We start from the raw sequence: 16,467 nt of genomic DNA on the forward strand, positions 1-16,467 counted from the left end.
CACTGGCAGGAGTATTGAGGGATGTGTTTCAGGGACCTTTGGGCAATAGCTCTGGGTAAAACCAACTGCAGATATTATTGAATTACTGGTGCTGCTGGAGGTACTGGCAGGAGCAAAAAGGAAGGTGGTGGTGGTACCCTGGAAAGAAAGGAAGCCCAGTGCACCCATCAGGTGAGCTGGGAGGTTTTGGGGTACCCTGAGCTCATCCTGTATCCATCACTTCAGTGCTGTTCCTGCAGCCTCCCTCTGCTCACACAAGTGATCTGGGCCCTGACCATGGGGCACTTGTACCTTTAGACCTTCTCCTCTTTGATGACACAAGAAGCATCACTGAGTTCAGCTGGATGTCCCCAGCATTCCCTGCCTTTGTATTTTTCCTACAGCTGAAAATAGCGAGCAGGAGAGCGGTGCCAGGGCGGCTGCTCCCTGCCTGGGCTGGGGACTCCCTTCCTCCACCCCCTTGCAGCCAGACCCTCATCAGCAGCAAAATGAAATATTCCCATCTCACAAGCTTGCTCTCAGGATGAAAGATTACATCCTATCCTTCCTTCTCCTCCCTCTTGGTCCTCCACTGCCTTCCAAACATGACGTTGGGCCACGTGTATCCGGAACAGTGTTCACTCAGACATGACAACCTGGACTTGACCCCTGAGGTTCTGGCTCCACTGAGTCTTCCTGGCCATTTCGGGAGCAGGAACCTCTGTCAACACTGGTGATGGATGGGTTCAGTGGGAGAGAGGCCTTCAGACAAAAAGTCTCTCAAACACAGCGACAGGGAAAAGTAAAATAGACCCTGAGCAGCAGCAGCTTGTGGCAAGCAAAGTTTGTGGTTCAGAGCTGCAAAAGACTGTCCCTCCTCAGGGACACTTGGTTGTCACCATCTTTTTCTGCAGCCTGTGGTGTGCTTGGAGAGCTTTTTCTCTTGTCAGTTGGCTTTCAGGCTTTCCCATTCTTCATCTTAACCACCAAAAGCTGGAAATAAGGCAAATAGCAGCAAATGTTTCTCTAGTGTGTCAAGAAACACAGCAGGGGAGGGACTGTCCAGGTGGAGGAACTGCCACCACAGACACAACACCTGCCTGAGGCCACAGCTCTGGTTATCCACCAATGAGCTCCCAAGAAAGAAGATGGTCCATGGATATCTCCAACTGATTGTGATCAGCCTGGCTTTACCAGCTGATGACTTTATTATGTCAGGCAGGGTCAGGACAGCTTCTGGATGGGATCCATCTCCTCAGAACTGTGCTATCTGCAAGGTGTCACTGAACTCAAGGTGATGTGGCATCCCTGCCCAGCACCCACCCCCACAGCCCTGCTTGGGGTGGCGGCTTGCACTGCAGGAATCCCTGGAGAGAGACAGCCTACTCTTGGAGACATCAATCTCTTTACTCCTCTGCAGTGTTGGGGAAGCCAGTGAAGCCAAAAGAGGAAATGAGGGCAGAGGAGAGAGGATCTGACCTTGTGTTTCTGCCTCCTTTTCCAGATTAAGCCATTTCCTTATAAGAGACACACACCCTGCAGTCCAAATATTAGCTGAGTTTCCATTTGAGGCAATGCCATCAGCAGCAAACCCAGCCCAGCATGCGCCTGTACCTGCTCTCCATTGCATGACATTTTAACATTGAAACCCCATTAACTGTTCAGACAAGCCTCTCATTTGTGTATCCAGTGCAGATGGCAACATCCTTCACAGCACCAGCAGCCTGAGCATTGGACTGGGGGATGTCAAAGCAGAGGGACAAGTCACAGCAGCCCTTTGCTGTTGCTGCTGACTCCACATGGATGTGAACAGAGCAACTCTGCTTCTGGGGACAGCTGAATTCCTGTCACTCCTTATTCCACCACCAAAGCAGCAATGAGCAGCCACATTGTGCAAACCATTTCCTTCAGCCAGGGGTTCAAGGCTGGGGACTAATCTTTTGGGAATATTGGCTGTGACCAAGGAGTAGGGGTTGGTGCTGGATGGTGACTGTGCATGCTCCAAACCCTTGCCCTTATTGCATATGCCCCTCATTCACCTGGTGCTTTATGATGGGCTTTGCTAACATACATGAAATTTAATTTCCGGTTATTAACCCACAAAAAGGTATTGCTGTTTTCAGAATTACACTGCTTCCAATTAGTGTTGCCCTTTGGTTTATGGTATGTTGTTTTTCTGGAAAACCTTTGAACCAGGCTGTGCACCAGATGAAGGGCATTCTGGGGCTGTTAATAAAGATTAACTCTTTGGAGCAAATACCTGTTCTGATTCATGAGGATTGCACCCTCACGAGGGAAGGGGATCTCAGGAAATTCTAGATATCTCTTTGCTTTTCCTTCAATTTTCTCCATATATATTTTCATGCTTTTCAGTTCCCATTTTCCTGCCTTGCTCAAGGTGGTGTCCTTTCCATTTTCACAGCAGGATGGTCATGACAAAGTAAGAATTTTCTTCAGAAGCTGGACATTCAACCACTGCACTCCTGCTAGAGAAAGCCTTTGAGCTGGCTTTGTCCCATCCCTCTGTAAAACTTATAAAGAGAAGAAAAAACTTGTGAGAGCAAGAGGAGAGAAAGTGCTTATCGTCACTTAGCACAGTGATACACAAATTTATTTGATGTCTTACTCATTGTTGACTCTCACTGCTCACCTCTTCCCATGCAACCATGAAATTTATGCCTCACAGTCAGCTTTAGTGTTTCTGCTTTCTTTAGTGTTTCTTATCATTTACTCACCTCCTTACCTTCAAACTACCAAATATAAAGATAAAACTATCCTCAATGTATGTATTTTCCCTCTGACTGGCTTTCAGCTTATGTTTTTATTACATTACACTTCTATTGTGCTCCAAAGGCTGTAGTCTTCCACGTTCATTTATTTTGCTCTTTCATTGGACCTTCCCCAGGCAAAATATTTAAAACCAAGGGAAAATAAGAAAATTTACCTTAGGAAATTCAGCTTTCATTGCTGACTTTCAGCCAAAGAGTTCTCTAGACTTCTTGCAGTTCCCCCAGGAGACAGATGGTTGACAGTGTGGGTACTTGGGCTGTACCTCTGCAAGACAAGTCCCATCTCTGAAAACCCACTGCTGAGTTCTTGGAGTGCCAATGTGTGCAGAGCTCCATTATCTCTAATTTCAAGCAAAAAAAGTGTTAATTAGAGTAATTTGTAAAGAGGTTTGATGTTTAGAAAGACCAGATTCACATGGATTTCATTGCAGTTCAGGAGCATCTCACCCCTCAGATGCAAACCCAAGACAAGATCTTTGTGCTGGACAGCCATGGATTGATATAATCCTTGGCCATGCTCATTCCTTGGGGAAATGGGTACTTCATTCTCTGTCTGTTTGAACAGTCTTGTTTAATCAGCTGCCCTGGACAGTATTTTCCCTAAAATCTGGTCTGTAAAGCAAGGAGCCCAAGATTCCTGAGTGGGAAATCCATGGCTGTTCCCTGTTTTTCAGCATGTCTGTCTGTATGTCTGCAAGGACAAGCAGAGAGCTGGATGACTCCAACCTTGGTGGGTCTGAGGACATTAATTGTGAAAAGCAGCTGGGGAACCATCAAAGTAATTGCTCTGGGCTGATGTACGTGTTTCTAATGAGTCTCACTGCAGAGGGACTTATTCAGTGTCTGTGTTATTTACACAGGACAGCACTATCAGTAAAAGGCCTTATTATCTTCTCTGTATTTGTTTCTGTATCTTTCAGTTTAGCAACTCTCAGATTCAGTTTGGCTTGTGTTTTTATATTATTTTTATAGCTTGTTTCCTCTTTAGTGATATTATCATGGAGCCAATAAAACTGCTTTCCTTCTACATCTGGTCAAGGGAAGATTTTGCTGGGTACACGAGTCATATTTCTGTAAATGCCTCCAAGTGAATATAAAAAGCCGTTGGAAGCAATTGAGTTTACTGTTGCCTTATGTACTGTCATTAATTAGGAAATAAAGTGAACTGCGTTTTATATCACTTGTAATCAAAATGTTACAGTCTTAATGTGAAGTCTTCCAAGTGCAGAGCTTCAAAGCAGGCTCTGTTCTCGTACAAATGAGCAGTGAGGAAAAAGAATACAGAGTTTCTTTAAATTTTAAAATTCATGGCCAGATTTTCTGAGTGCTGCCTTGCGGTGAGGCAAGATGGAAGCAGCTGCACCAATGGGGTGGGCAGGCAGGATAACTGCACCCGGATAACCTTTGCCATTGTGTTTTATTCCACCACTGCAGCATCCCAGTAACTCTGGTAACTGGGCATGGATCCTGTATTGGGTACCACAAAGCACCCATCTTCAGCACCCACCCTTTACTTCAGATTAAATTGATGGTTTCACCCCCTAAGTCTGTTTTCATAGAATTCAGAGTTTTCTTGATCCCCTTTCCTGCCTCCCAGTTTGAAACACCAAGCAAGATAAAATATAAATAATAAAAGAAACACAAACAAAATACTTGAAAAGAAAGCTAAAAAAAAAAAAAAAAAAAAGAAAAAAAAGGCATTTCATCAGCAACCCTTTTTTCATAACCTTTAACATTAGGTGCCTTTGTCAAGTCCATTAGGACCATATCTGCACTTTCCGGAGTTTGAATGCTTTCATATATTTGGCTCCATATGAACAAACTGGTGAGGCAAACATATTAGTAGATCATTTGCCATGTACATGATTCAGATACCCAGACATGTACAAAACCCAGGCAGGGATTAACCAAGTCTGACAGCACTGAAGTGACTCCAGTTCTGTGTATGTATAAGCGATAATGAACCAAAGGCCCTGTTTGCCTTCAAATAACACACATAATGATTAATTAGACAGGGGGCATGAGTAATAATCACAATATTATATGCTCCACCATAATGGAACGCTGCTCTCTTCTTGCTTTGTTCCTCTAATCTCTGAGAAGCAAATATCCACTGGGTGTTAACCAGCAGAGTGGGAGGGAGATTGTAGTTGCTCACAGGTTATGAGCAGCACTTCTTTCCCACTGTGATTTTATACCCCCGGGACATACAGAAAACCTCATTGGAAAAAACCACAATTGCTAAAGGATTAAAGGGATTCTGCAGGGAAAAAAAAAAAAAAAAAAAAAAAAAAAAAGCAGAGTTCTAGTTGCAGATTACAGACTTGAACATATTCTCATTAAATTAAATGGCAAAGTTTTCTTTGATTCCGTGCTGGATCCTGAATGCTTTATCATCAAGATATTCTTTGCTAAAAGTCATAGTTTGTCACAGACATACATTAAAAAAGAGAACAGTTGCTCAACCCCTTATTTCCTGTTTATTCATCTCTTTCTGCTGTGAGGCAAAACTGCCCTTTTGAGTATTTACCAAGCAGCTTTTCTAGCAGGGGGGTCCCACCCTGGCTGGGCATGGGCACTGCTGGGTCTCAGCCTCAGCAGCCTGGGCTTGCTGCTGTCTCCTTGTCCCTCCAAGGAGCAGCATGGATGGCAAATTTCCAGCACGGACTGGACAGCTAAAAATGATGTCAGGAGCCACCTTACATCTTGGTGCCCTGCCCAGACACCAGGCAGCAGCAGCTGCACAAGCCCAGTTCCAAACTGTGTCTGCAATCCCAGCCCTGCCCTTCCTACCTGGCTAAACAGCAAACAGGACAAGGGGATAAAATCCCCCACTAACACTCAGTGCCTTTATGATGTGATCCATGCTGCTCCCCAGCTCCCCCGGAAGCCCACACATTGTACAACAACCCCAGAAGTGCTCACAGGTACAGAGCCAAAAAATGTTCTTAGGTTTGAAATTCAACCCATACTAAACCCAACTAAACAGACACACTCTTTGTTTTCCTTATTTAAGCAACAAACCCTATTTTTCTATATTAGCTATATATAACTTTGCCATCCTGCAAGGTTAAAAATATTATAGGCAAATTCCTGTCTTTGCCTATTTTTAGTTGCTATTGTCCCCTCTGACATTTTGGTGCACATATTGACTTGGATGCTCATGGAGCTGGCAGAGGTTCTGCAGGGGTTGGTCAGTAGGAAGTGACATGGGAACACAAGCTGTGATGCATTTCTGCATTTTAATTCATTTATTAGAGCTCAGCCCAGGGGAAACTGGTGCACTTCCTCAAGCACCACTTTACCTCCTCCCCTAGGGACCATTGGCTTTGGAGGGAGAGAGGAGGTGATCACACTGCCTGTGTGGGAGCAGCCCTAGACAATGGAGTTTACAAATGATTATTTGCTCTTTGCTACCGTATTTTTCTCCTTCAAATGACTCCCACCTCTCTTCCCTCAAGCATAACCTGGTTTGGGGGTGCACTGTGCAAGTGGGCTGTGTTCAAGTGAAGCAGTATCAAGTTTTTCAGTCCTCAGGGTATTTCTCTTGTATCATCACTTTCTGGTGAAAATTTTTATCTAGGGTTGCAAGAACTGCTTTCTTATTCAGTCAGTGCAGTATGAAGTTTCCAACATCAACTCTTGGTCCCTCTCTGCCTTTGAAGCACATTTTGAAGCCACTGATGGACAGTGTAAATGAAGATATGAGAGACCCCCACAAGCTGTACCAAGCTCCTGCTTGTTTCTGTAGAACCTGAGAAAATAAGAGTGATGTTGCCTACCAGACACTCCAGAAACACTGCCTGGATAAGCTTGGGAAAACTGGTAACTATTCATGATTTAACTGCCTTTGTAACATTGCAGCAACCTCTGAGACACAGAGCCAGGCAGCTCTGCCAGCATGAGTCATGAAAATCAGATTTATCCTCACCACGTCTTGATCCACATTATCCCATCCCCAGCCACTTCCCTTTCCACAGCTCTGAAGCACCCTGCACCCCACAACTGCTCTCCTTGCCAGAGAAATGTCTCCCTGACATTTGCACACTCTCTCCCATGACCGAGCCCGGCAAAGTTGGAGTCTGATCCAGAAGGGAAAATATTCCCTTCACTTGACATACCTACGTGTTAAAATGAAACAGGCTCATACAGGGAAAAACCCTGGCCCTTATCAGTGTGACATTGTGGAGTCTCACGATCATAATCCAATATTAGTGTGTGATAGAGGTGCTGCTGGTGGTGCAGCCCATGCTGGGGGAGAGGTGGGACCTTGTGAGTGACCTCTGTGAGGCTCACCTGCCTTAAACCCCAGCACCTCTCTCAAACAGGGGGATTTGTGACTTTGGAGGGGAGAAGAAGGTCTAGGACACTTCCTTCTCACTCACTGCCCTTGTGCAAAGCGCTCTGCAAGAAGGACAGCCCATGGGAATAATCAGATCTATCCCAGTCTCCTTCATGGCCCAAAAGATTCCCAAATTTACATCAGGGAGGACTGTGGGAAATGTGGAGAACTCTGTGCTGGGGAGATGCAGAGGGGCTGAAGAGGAGGTTGGAGGCAATTCAGTGCCTCTCTCCATCAACCCACCTGCCAAATCTTGCCCTTTCCCCCACTCTGCAGGCCACAATCTCATTTGGATTCTAGCCCTTTATCTTACAATTTCTCAACTACTCCAGGTTTCAAGGACCTCACCTTTTTGGCACCTGAATAATCCATTCAAGGGTAATCTCTGCACTCCATGCCCACAGTGGAGGTCATGGAAGTCCTTGGCTCAAAGGTTGTTGTGTGAAGCAGAGTTTGGCCCCTGGTCCTGCTTCTGGATAAGGATGTTGGACATCATGAGGCAGCTTTCCATGGTCACTCTCTGCTCTGAGCATATCAGGGCTTTGCTGAGGAGAACAGAGCTCAAGGCCATCAAGCTCCCACATCCAACTGGAATCCATGAAATTCACCTTGTTCTCTCATCCTGCCATCAAATCCCAGCCAACAGGACCCAAAGGGACTCTAAATCTTTTCTCTTTTTGTAAATAAAGGGATGTAGATGTCAAAGCATTGTACTTGGATGTGAACTTGGAAAAGCCCTGTGCCAAATGATGGCTTATGAGCATTAAATCTCTGCTGGGAGGGCTGCACTTTAGCCCTTCTGGCACCCTGGCATCCCCCAAGCCTCCCCAAAACCCTGCCTGTAGCTGTCAGAGCCAAACTGGCCACATGTGCCTGTTCATATTTATCCTTCTCTAATCACTCTGGCTCAAGGAAGGACATTTAACATGTCAATCATAATCCCATTACTGTAGCGATTCATTAGTGCAGTGGAATGAGATCCTGAGAGAAATTCTCTTGAAGGAAAGGGGTGGAGAAACAGGCTGGGGAGTCTGCAAGGTTAATTCCCTGGGGAATTGCTTTATTTTTTTAAATTCAGTGCAAATTCAATCATGTTTGGCAGCTATTTTAAGGAAAAAACAATTACCTCAGGTGCTGAGACACCATGGAGACAAGGATAACTTGGGACTGGTGTGAGTTATAGCCCTAAATACAAACCAGATTAGAGTTGTTGCAAACCAGAGGCAGGAGAAACAGGACAACAAATGGCACTGCTCACGTGGGCAGCCACACACCACCTCCCCCAATGGCGAGATCTAAACCTAATATTAAAGTTTAGTGTCACCGCAGTTAGATGATGCTAGAAAAACTTATTTTCCTTTATTTTCCACAGTCTGTAGCAAATAATTCCATCAAAACAGCAGCCCCTGCTTATTTGCACCCCAAACAGATGGGATGCACAAGAGCTCCTAAAAGCCCAGCATTTGTCCCTGGCCCAGACTCCAGCAGCTGCTGAGAGCATCCATTTATAACAGAGACAGTGGAGATCCCTCTCAGCGCTACAGAAAGGCTCTTTACGTCATAAATTGCATTTAAAGACTCTTTCAAGGAGACAAGCAAATTTAAGAGGGCAGTTAGCTCCTGGCACTTAGATGCATAACTTTATTTGAGTATTCAATTTCCTCCTTCATTCATAAAGTAAACAATCTGAGTTATCTGAAAGTGACTGTATACTCCTGCAGTGTTTTCTTAAAGGAGTCAATAGGAGCAAGGCGACATAAAATGCTTCAGAGTGCATGACACAGGAAAACACGAGCCTTTAAATTATACACATTCAGGAAACGGTTGAATTCAGCATTTTAGATGGAAAGGTTAAAATGTTTGTGCTGAATTGTATTAAATCTTTCACCAGTAAATCCTGTAGGAAGCAGAACATTTGAAGGAACCTACTTATTCCCAGTGTCTAGGAAAGACTCCCAGAGTTTCAAAGGAAAACGTCCATTAATCTCATTGGACAAGTGCAATCTAATAAAAGCTGTTGTTAAGTTAAGGCAACTTGGTTAAGTGTTTTCCAAATTTAGTTTATTCCCCCACACCCCCCAAAAATCTCTTTTTTTTGCCTGAAGTGGAGAGGGTTTGTGACTTTTCAGCCTGAAATGACCTTTTTTGGGAAGATTTTTGCCAGTCTTTGGAGAAATACAGCTGGGAGCTGGCAGGGGTGGCCAGGGCTCCTCAACAGCAGCTCTAGGATGGGTTTGTAGATTCAGGTCCCTGAACAGGACAAAGCCAGTGTCCCCTAACAGTGGTTTCACTTCTTAAACACAATCCAAACTTTATTAAATGGGTTGGTTTTACCCCAATTCCACAACAAAATCCAGAGCCAAGAAACCAGGGCCAATTTCTGTCACTGACCTCACGCTGGACCTTTTTCAGGTCACTTTGCCTCATGACATCCCAGCTCCAATCACTGAGGAAATGTGGATGTGACAGATTAATTCCGACACAAAGATGACACCAGAAAGTGCCCTCATAACTACAGGGTGAAAAATGGGGGAGCCAAGTTTGAAAGTCTGATAGAGTTTAAACATTTTACCTCTGTTTGAGCAAAAATCTCTCAGGGGAAAGGAAGGAAATCAACTGACAACAAGGCAGCATATTCACAGCCTCTTTCCAAATTAGAACAGAATTAATGATGTCAGTGGAGGACTGAAAATGCACAGCTATACTTTTTTCAAAAGGAATTTAGCACTTCTGGAGTCCCGGAGTGCCTGACCATCCAAAGAGTTGAAATTTGTGAACTTCCCAATGGTCAATGCAGCCTTGGCTGGGAAGGGAAATTCTCAGCTTTCTTACAAAACAAACTAAAAGCAAAACAAACCACTTTTCCTGGTGAGACTTTCATTCAATTCTGCAGACTCAGGAAGCTCCTGAGATAAGGCTCCACTCCACGGATACACTCCACACTGAAGCCTAGACCCAAGCTGGCAATTAGCAGGAGCAGAACATGCTTAATGAATTGCCACGTTTGGGCAGCCTGACTCAGGAGGGAAAAATAACCTAAACCTTTGCCTTGTGTTTTCTGCAGACCAATTATGCCCTTCAATAAAAGGCATCAGTGATAACGAAGAGCATGTCAGTCTCCCAAGAAACCTTCTGAGGAAGTCTCCAGATTTCCTGCTTCTGACAAAAATTGCTGAGAAATCACAGCAATTTCTCCCTGATTTTTTTTTTTTTTTTTTTGCTCTGGTTTTGGGTTTCAGTGAGACATTCAGAAGCACTTAAATACTGAGTTTTAAATAGCTTATAAACCTCAGATCAAATTCTGGTTTTGTTCGGATTTGTTTTCTGATTAAGAGGTAAGTAGATTTCTATTTCATCCCAACCAATTTGCCATGAATTAGGGACTGATCTTTAGCCAGTTGCTCTTTGAAAAATCAAAACTAAATTTAATTACAGGAGTGGAAGCCAGCTATTTTAGAAATTGTGGATGCTATTGTGGTTTTACTCTTGGCTTTTGCCTCTTGCAAGTAGAAGAGGGTTTGGTTGCTATTTATCCAGGCTGCCTTTAAAAACAAAAAGTCTGGTGACCTGGCACAGCTTTCTCCAGATGTGTCTGATTTTGTGGTTATGTCCCAAGCCTCATCCTCACCACTGTGGCCAAAATGATTGGTGAGGCACCAACCAAGCCACAAGGGCAAAGCAAGCCAAGAAAAGGGAAGAAGTATCGACATTTCAGAGCAACCAGAAGCTTCAAAAAGTTTAAGAAATTTATGTGTGAGCACAGAGACCTTCTGAAACATGGAGCTCCTGAGAAGAAGGTGCCAACATCTCAAGGCAGCTCATGGTGTCTCCAGTCTGTCCTGGCTGTCCCAAAATGATGTAAAGCAGTGCTTTATAAAAGTCCTGCTTGCACTTTGCTTTGGACATATATAAACTTTCCAGGGGTAGGAGACAAGGGCAGGTCCAGCACCCACGAGCACCCCAGGGTGGTCCTGCTCCCCCAGCTTTGTGACTTTGAGGTGATGGGGCAGGTGTGGCAGCTTTGGTGCCATTAACACCACAAAGGTATCACTGACCCTGAAATTGAAGTGCCCAGGGTGCCTCACACAGCAGGGAAAGGGGGGAACATGAGGACACAGCTCTGCATCCTCGTCAGGAGGTGAGGGCAGGCAGCAATGTCAGAGTCAGTCACCTCAGAGCACAGCCCGTCCAAGAAGGAGCACTGTTATTAAAACTGTCTGCTCAGAAATGAGCTATCCAATATTAATATTTTAAATTGCTAAATCCTTTCTAGCCATGTCTTAATATGAGGCAAAGCTGCATGATTTAAAAGCAAAGCTCAAGGCACTGTCAATCACTCCTGGGCATGTAGCAAAGCCTGCTGCAGGAATACTGATGAGACCAACTTTCCTTCTGGGGGAGATGCTTCTGGAACAGCTTTGCTGGGTCCTCAGCCTCCTTCCAGAGAAAGTGAGGGATCTTTCCTGTGCAGGGACTGTCCTGTGACCCTCAGACACTTCATCCACCCTGAGTGCAGAGCACAGGACAAAGCTGGCACACCAGGTTTGTGCACACAGACACTTTTCTGTGGATTCAAGGTTGGACTCAGGAGCAAACTCTGCAATGAACCAAGAGAGAAACACAGTCAGGAATGATGTCCTTTTACTGTTTGCTTATTATCATGGGCTTTCCACAGACTCCTATGGAACTCCAAGATCCTTCTGGCACCTCAGCACAGAGGAAGGGTTTTCTCTAGGGGAGAGTATGATTTTGGGCATGAACTGAATAAACCCAAGCTGAAGACAGAAAGTTCTGGGTTGCTGTTGGCGGGGATGAATGTAGAGCTAGAGGAATGACAACCCATATTTATCACTTTTTCCTCCTGAAGGAAGGTGATGGCAACATGTTCAGTTACACCTGGGATCCAATTCAATCCCAAATCTTGGCTTGTTGTTATATCTGAATTATTTAATAAGAAATATATACATATTATATCCATGATGACCTAATATGTTAAAAATTCTTTAGGACAGCAGAAAAGCCAGCTTGAAATGCTTCCAAAGCCATTCCCATGGAGTGAGGCTCAAACACCACCATCATCCCTGACTCATCATTAGCTATCACCTTCCCTGTAAGTTCCCTGCTCCTGTTTGGTGCTGTGGCATTATTAGTCAGGGAGAAAAGATGTCAGGGTCAGGCTCAGGAGTGGCAGTCACCCTGCAGTCCCCACATAGTGACAGTGACAGAGCACCCACAGCACGGGGAATGTGCTCCCATAGAACAAACAAAGGTGGATCTGAATCAACTGCCTCCCCAAAAGGCCACTTTCTGGTGCCCTTTGAGCAGCAGCAGCTTCCCTGTTGAGCATTCTTGTTGCAGATCCCCACAGAGACACACGGAGTGTCTGTTACAGCCTCCAGGGGTAAATGATTAACACCCATTCCACCTTGGCACTCACCTTAGTCCTGCTCATGCAGGAGGGGTGGGGTCTCCAGCAGTGTTTCCCAACCCCCTGGCTGAGGCCACAGCACTAAAAGTAGCTTGAACACCCCCAGTCAGGTGTCACAGGGGCTCCTGGGGCTAAATTCCCATCATTTCCATTCATTCAATGAACTGGAGCTGTTCCTTATTGCAAGCAAGGAGTGAACAGGTGGGAGGAATGATACCAACACCTGCAGTAACAGTGACAGGAGGGCCCTGCTCCACATCCTGTCTGTGCCCACTTCTCTTTTCCTCCCAACACTCTCAGGTGGTCCCACAGAAGGGTCAGTCCCATGCCTTTCCCTAGGGAAGGGAAATGTGAGCACAGATGAAACTGGAGCAAGGGCTGGAAGTTTCCACCAGGTTGTTTTTTTTTTTGTTTTTTTTTTGTTTTTTTTTTTTTTTTTTTTTTTTTTTTTGGTTTTTTTTTTTTTTTTTTTTTGATCCATTTTCTTGGTTTGGAGGGAAAAAAAATCATAAGAAGCATCTTACTTTGCTGTTTTCTATCCAGCTTTGCCCTCATTTGTGCTTATTTGCAATCATTCCCAATACAAGGCTTTCCAAAGCTTTCCCAGGCATGAAACAACTGGTTTTGTATCCAGACCAGGACAGAATCTTCTACTTAATGATAAAATTTTCCTACTTCCTCCTGTTTTCTTCTAGGTCATCAGGAAATGCAAATAGCATCCCCTTTATGAGGTTAATTGTCTCTAGGGGAGGGTTGATGGTGTATTACCTTACACCAGCTGAGAAATTGGCCCTGGGACCAGCTCAGCCTCCAACATTTTCAAACAGCACAATGGTCAAGGTCTGCTGTTGGCCACATTTAACACTGCTGTGGAAACGCTTGCTATAAAATCTTACTTGAAATTCCAATATCAATGCATTTCCTAACCGTGTTAAGGAGAGCTTGCGACAACAGGGCAAAGGCTGGTGAACCCCAGCAGTCCCAGGGCATTAGAAAACTGTAGATGAAGATGCTTTTTACCAGGTTTCACTATAAAAACTCTCAAAAAATTCTCCCCATCCTTCTTCTAATACCTGCTGTGTCCCTGACTTGTCACCTGTGGTGGTGCTCTTGGGTAGAAGTTTTACTGGAACATGGGATGGGTGTTTTTCATAGAAGACAGCTGGATGAGGAAAAACTCCCTTTAACAAGAGCCTTTCTGGAATGTGCTGCTCAACAAGCTTCCCTTTGAGGAGGAACCTCTTTGAAATAAAATCACTTTGCAGAAGGTGCTATTGCTCCTCATTAAGTGTATTCTATGTAAATTTGATACTGAACAGAAGAAATTCTTGGAGACACCACCTCCTACCAACCCCTGGTCACAAAGCTTTCTCCAGGAAGGACCACCTGATGTGATGAAAGGACCAGTGTTATTTGTTTTCTTCTTCTATGCATACAATGGTGAGATTGAATATTCAGCTCTGCTTTAGCTGCTGCACGAGTAAATAGCCTGGATATTTAATTACTGCAGCACATTGACCTGGAAAGCAATGTGAGTTGTTTTCCTGGCTGGCACACCACACCAGCTTGGTTAAAAAGACCCAAAGCATTGGAGAGGAGCACTGAAGCAGTGGATAGAGACTGGGAAGCAACACTGGATTATCAGTGTTCACCCTCTGTGTATCACAAATCACTTCCAGAGAGATTAAAAACCAGCAACAGAGCCCTACACCCCTTCACCCCCTAGAGCATTGCTGCACCTTCCACCTTCTTTCCAGGAGAAATCTCTTGGATCCACATAATGCTTCACAGAATTTCAGCCACAGGACCAAGGAAAGGAAGTTTGATGCCCTAATAACCATGGTGGGCATGTTCCAAAGCTGGCACAAACCAGCCAAACTTGGTGCACAGCTTCTTCTGGGAGCTCTGTGTCCCCAAGACTTGTGCAAGGAACACTCAAACCCCTCTGCCAGCTGGGTGGTATTTGCAGCTTAGGCAGAGCCCAGGAGGCAGCTGAGCTGCCACACAAGTTGTGCTGAACATTTCTGTGTGCAGCACAGGAAAAATGATGGTTCTGTGCTGCAGCAGAAGTGACACCCCATTAGAGAGTCTGGGGCTTTGGGGGCCTGGCAGACATGAAACCACAACTTTCCATTTTCCATGCAGAAATCTAAATGAAACAAACTTTCTTTTTTCTTTTTTAAGCAACTGCTTGGGCGAGCAATGATTTTATTGTGCTATTAATATGACCATAAACAAGAACAACATGTGTTTATAGGCTCAAGTGCTTCATTTCTCGCTCGCTGAGTTGGTAGAAATCACCGTGGCATCAGTTTAAAGTGCAAAATGGAGCAAATCATTGTAGCCATGTTGTAAAATCATCTGGGTAGGCAACCTTTGAACAAAGGCAATTGATAGTTCTGAGGCAGCTACAACAGCAGTAAACAGAATAGCTGTCCACAAGCCACCAGAGCTGCAGGAGAGCAAATACACCCCGTGCCTTGGAAGGGGAGGGAGAACCAAGGGGGCTGAGAAAGGTTTGGGAAGGAGAACTAAAGGTTGTTCTCTGAAGGTGACAGAGCTGCTGTTGGCACAGAAGGTGGGCAGGGTCCAACCTGGCTGGAGCTAGGAGGGGTGGGGCAGTGCCTGCAGTGGGGGGAGCCAGTATCCTGGTCAGCTGCAGGGTCTGGTTCTCCCACACCTCAGTTTTGTGTCCAACCTCCTCCAATCCTGCCACCCCAAACATTCAAATTCCTATGACAAACTTGTGTGGGCTGAGCTGGGCTGTGCCACCGGGAGGCTGTAGGAGCAGGACTGAGGATGCAGCATGAGCTGGGAAGATCTAAACTTTCCCATGGTTTTTGTTCACATCTATTGGGGCAAATGCTCTTCTTTGCCATGTAATAGGGGGTACAAAGGGACGTGGACTCCCTAGGGAAGGACTTCAAAGTGGCAGCTGGGGAGAGAATGGCTAAATATTGCACAGATTCCCCTGGATGTGGGTCTGCAAGCCTGGGACCTGCACAGGGGTGCTGGCTTCACTGTGGGTGCAAAGACCTGGAGGGAAGGAATTTCCTCTGTCCCACAGGGCTGGGCAGACACAGGGACAGGAGTCTGCAGGAATGGCTCCTGCCTTGGGAATGGGACTGAAAGATTGGACGACGCCCTCAAGAAGCGAAAAACCGACATTGTGGATGATGTCACCCAGTGAGGGCAGGGAGTGAGCAGGAAGGAAAAATTACACATGTCCCAGTTGTTTCACTTCTTGTCCCTCTGCCTCGTTTCGTCTGTCACCAGCCCCCGGAGCATCCTGACTCTCGGTCGACGGTTACCAACAGGCAATAAATAAAACCTCTGGAGCCACTGGTGTCAACATCTTGGCATTGTTTAGGTCTCCCTGTTTGCCTTTAAAATAACTCTCCTCCTCGGGGTCATGCAGATGAAAAAGCGAGAACCCCCTGCCATCATCCATAGAAAAATCATCTTGCCATGACTTGTGCTGCGCTGCCTTTTTTCCCTTTTTTTTTTTTTTTTTTTTTTTTTTTTTTTTTTTTTTTTTTTCTGCCTATAAATTTTGGGGCTTGGGGAGCTGCCCAGGAGCACTGGTCAGGGTTCTGCTGCCTCTTGCCAGCCTGTGCCTTGACATGTCACCTCGGGCACCTGCAGGTCGACTGAGCTCGGGCCACAGCACCCATTTCTCTCCCTCCCAGAGGCACTTTGGGCTGGATTTGGGATGGTGTATCCTGCCAGCCCCTGGCTTATCTGTTGCCTGGCTGTGCCTGGCTCTGCTGCGGATGTTGGCCGGCCAGAGAGTGGAAAAACAAACGGTAGACATGTGGATCCACGGTCAGAGGCTGGCCCTGCAAACATGGTGTGCCAGTGCTGGGCCTGGCACTGGAGGGATGCCATTCCATGACAGTCTTTGCCCTGGCACTGGAGCTTTGGCATCA

The sequence above is a fragment of the Zosterops lateralis genome, assembly GCF_965231275.1.
Source record: "Zosterops lateralis genome assembly, chromosome: 16".
Classification (NCBI taxonomy): Eukaryota; Metazoa; Chordata; class Aves; order Passeriformes; family Zosteropidae; genus Zosterops; species Zosterops lateralis.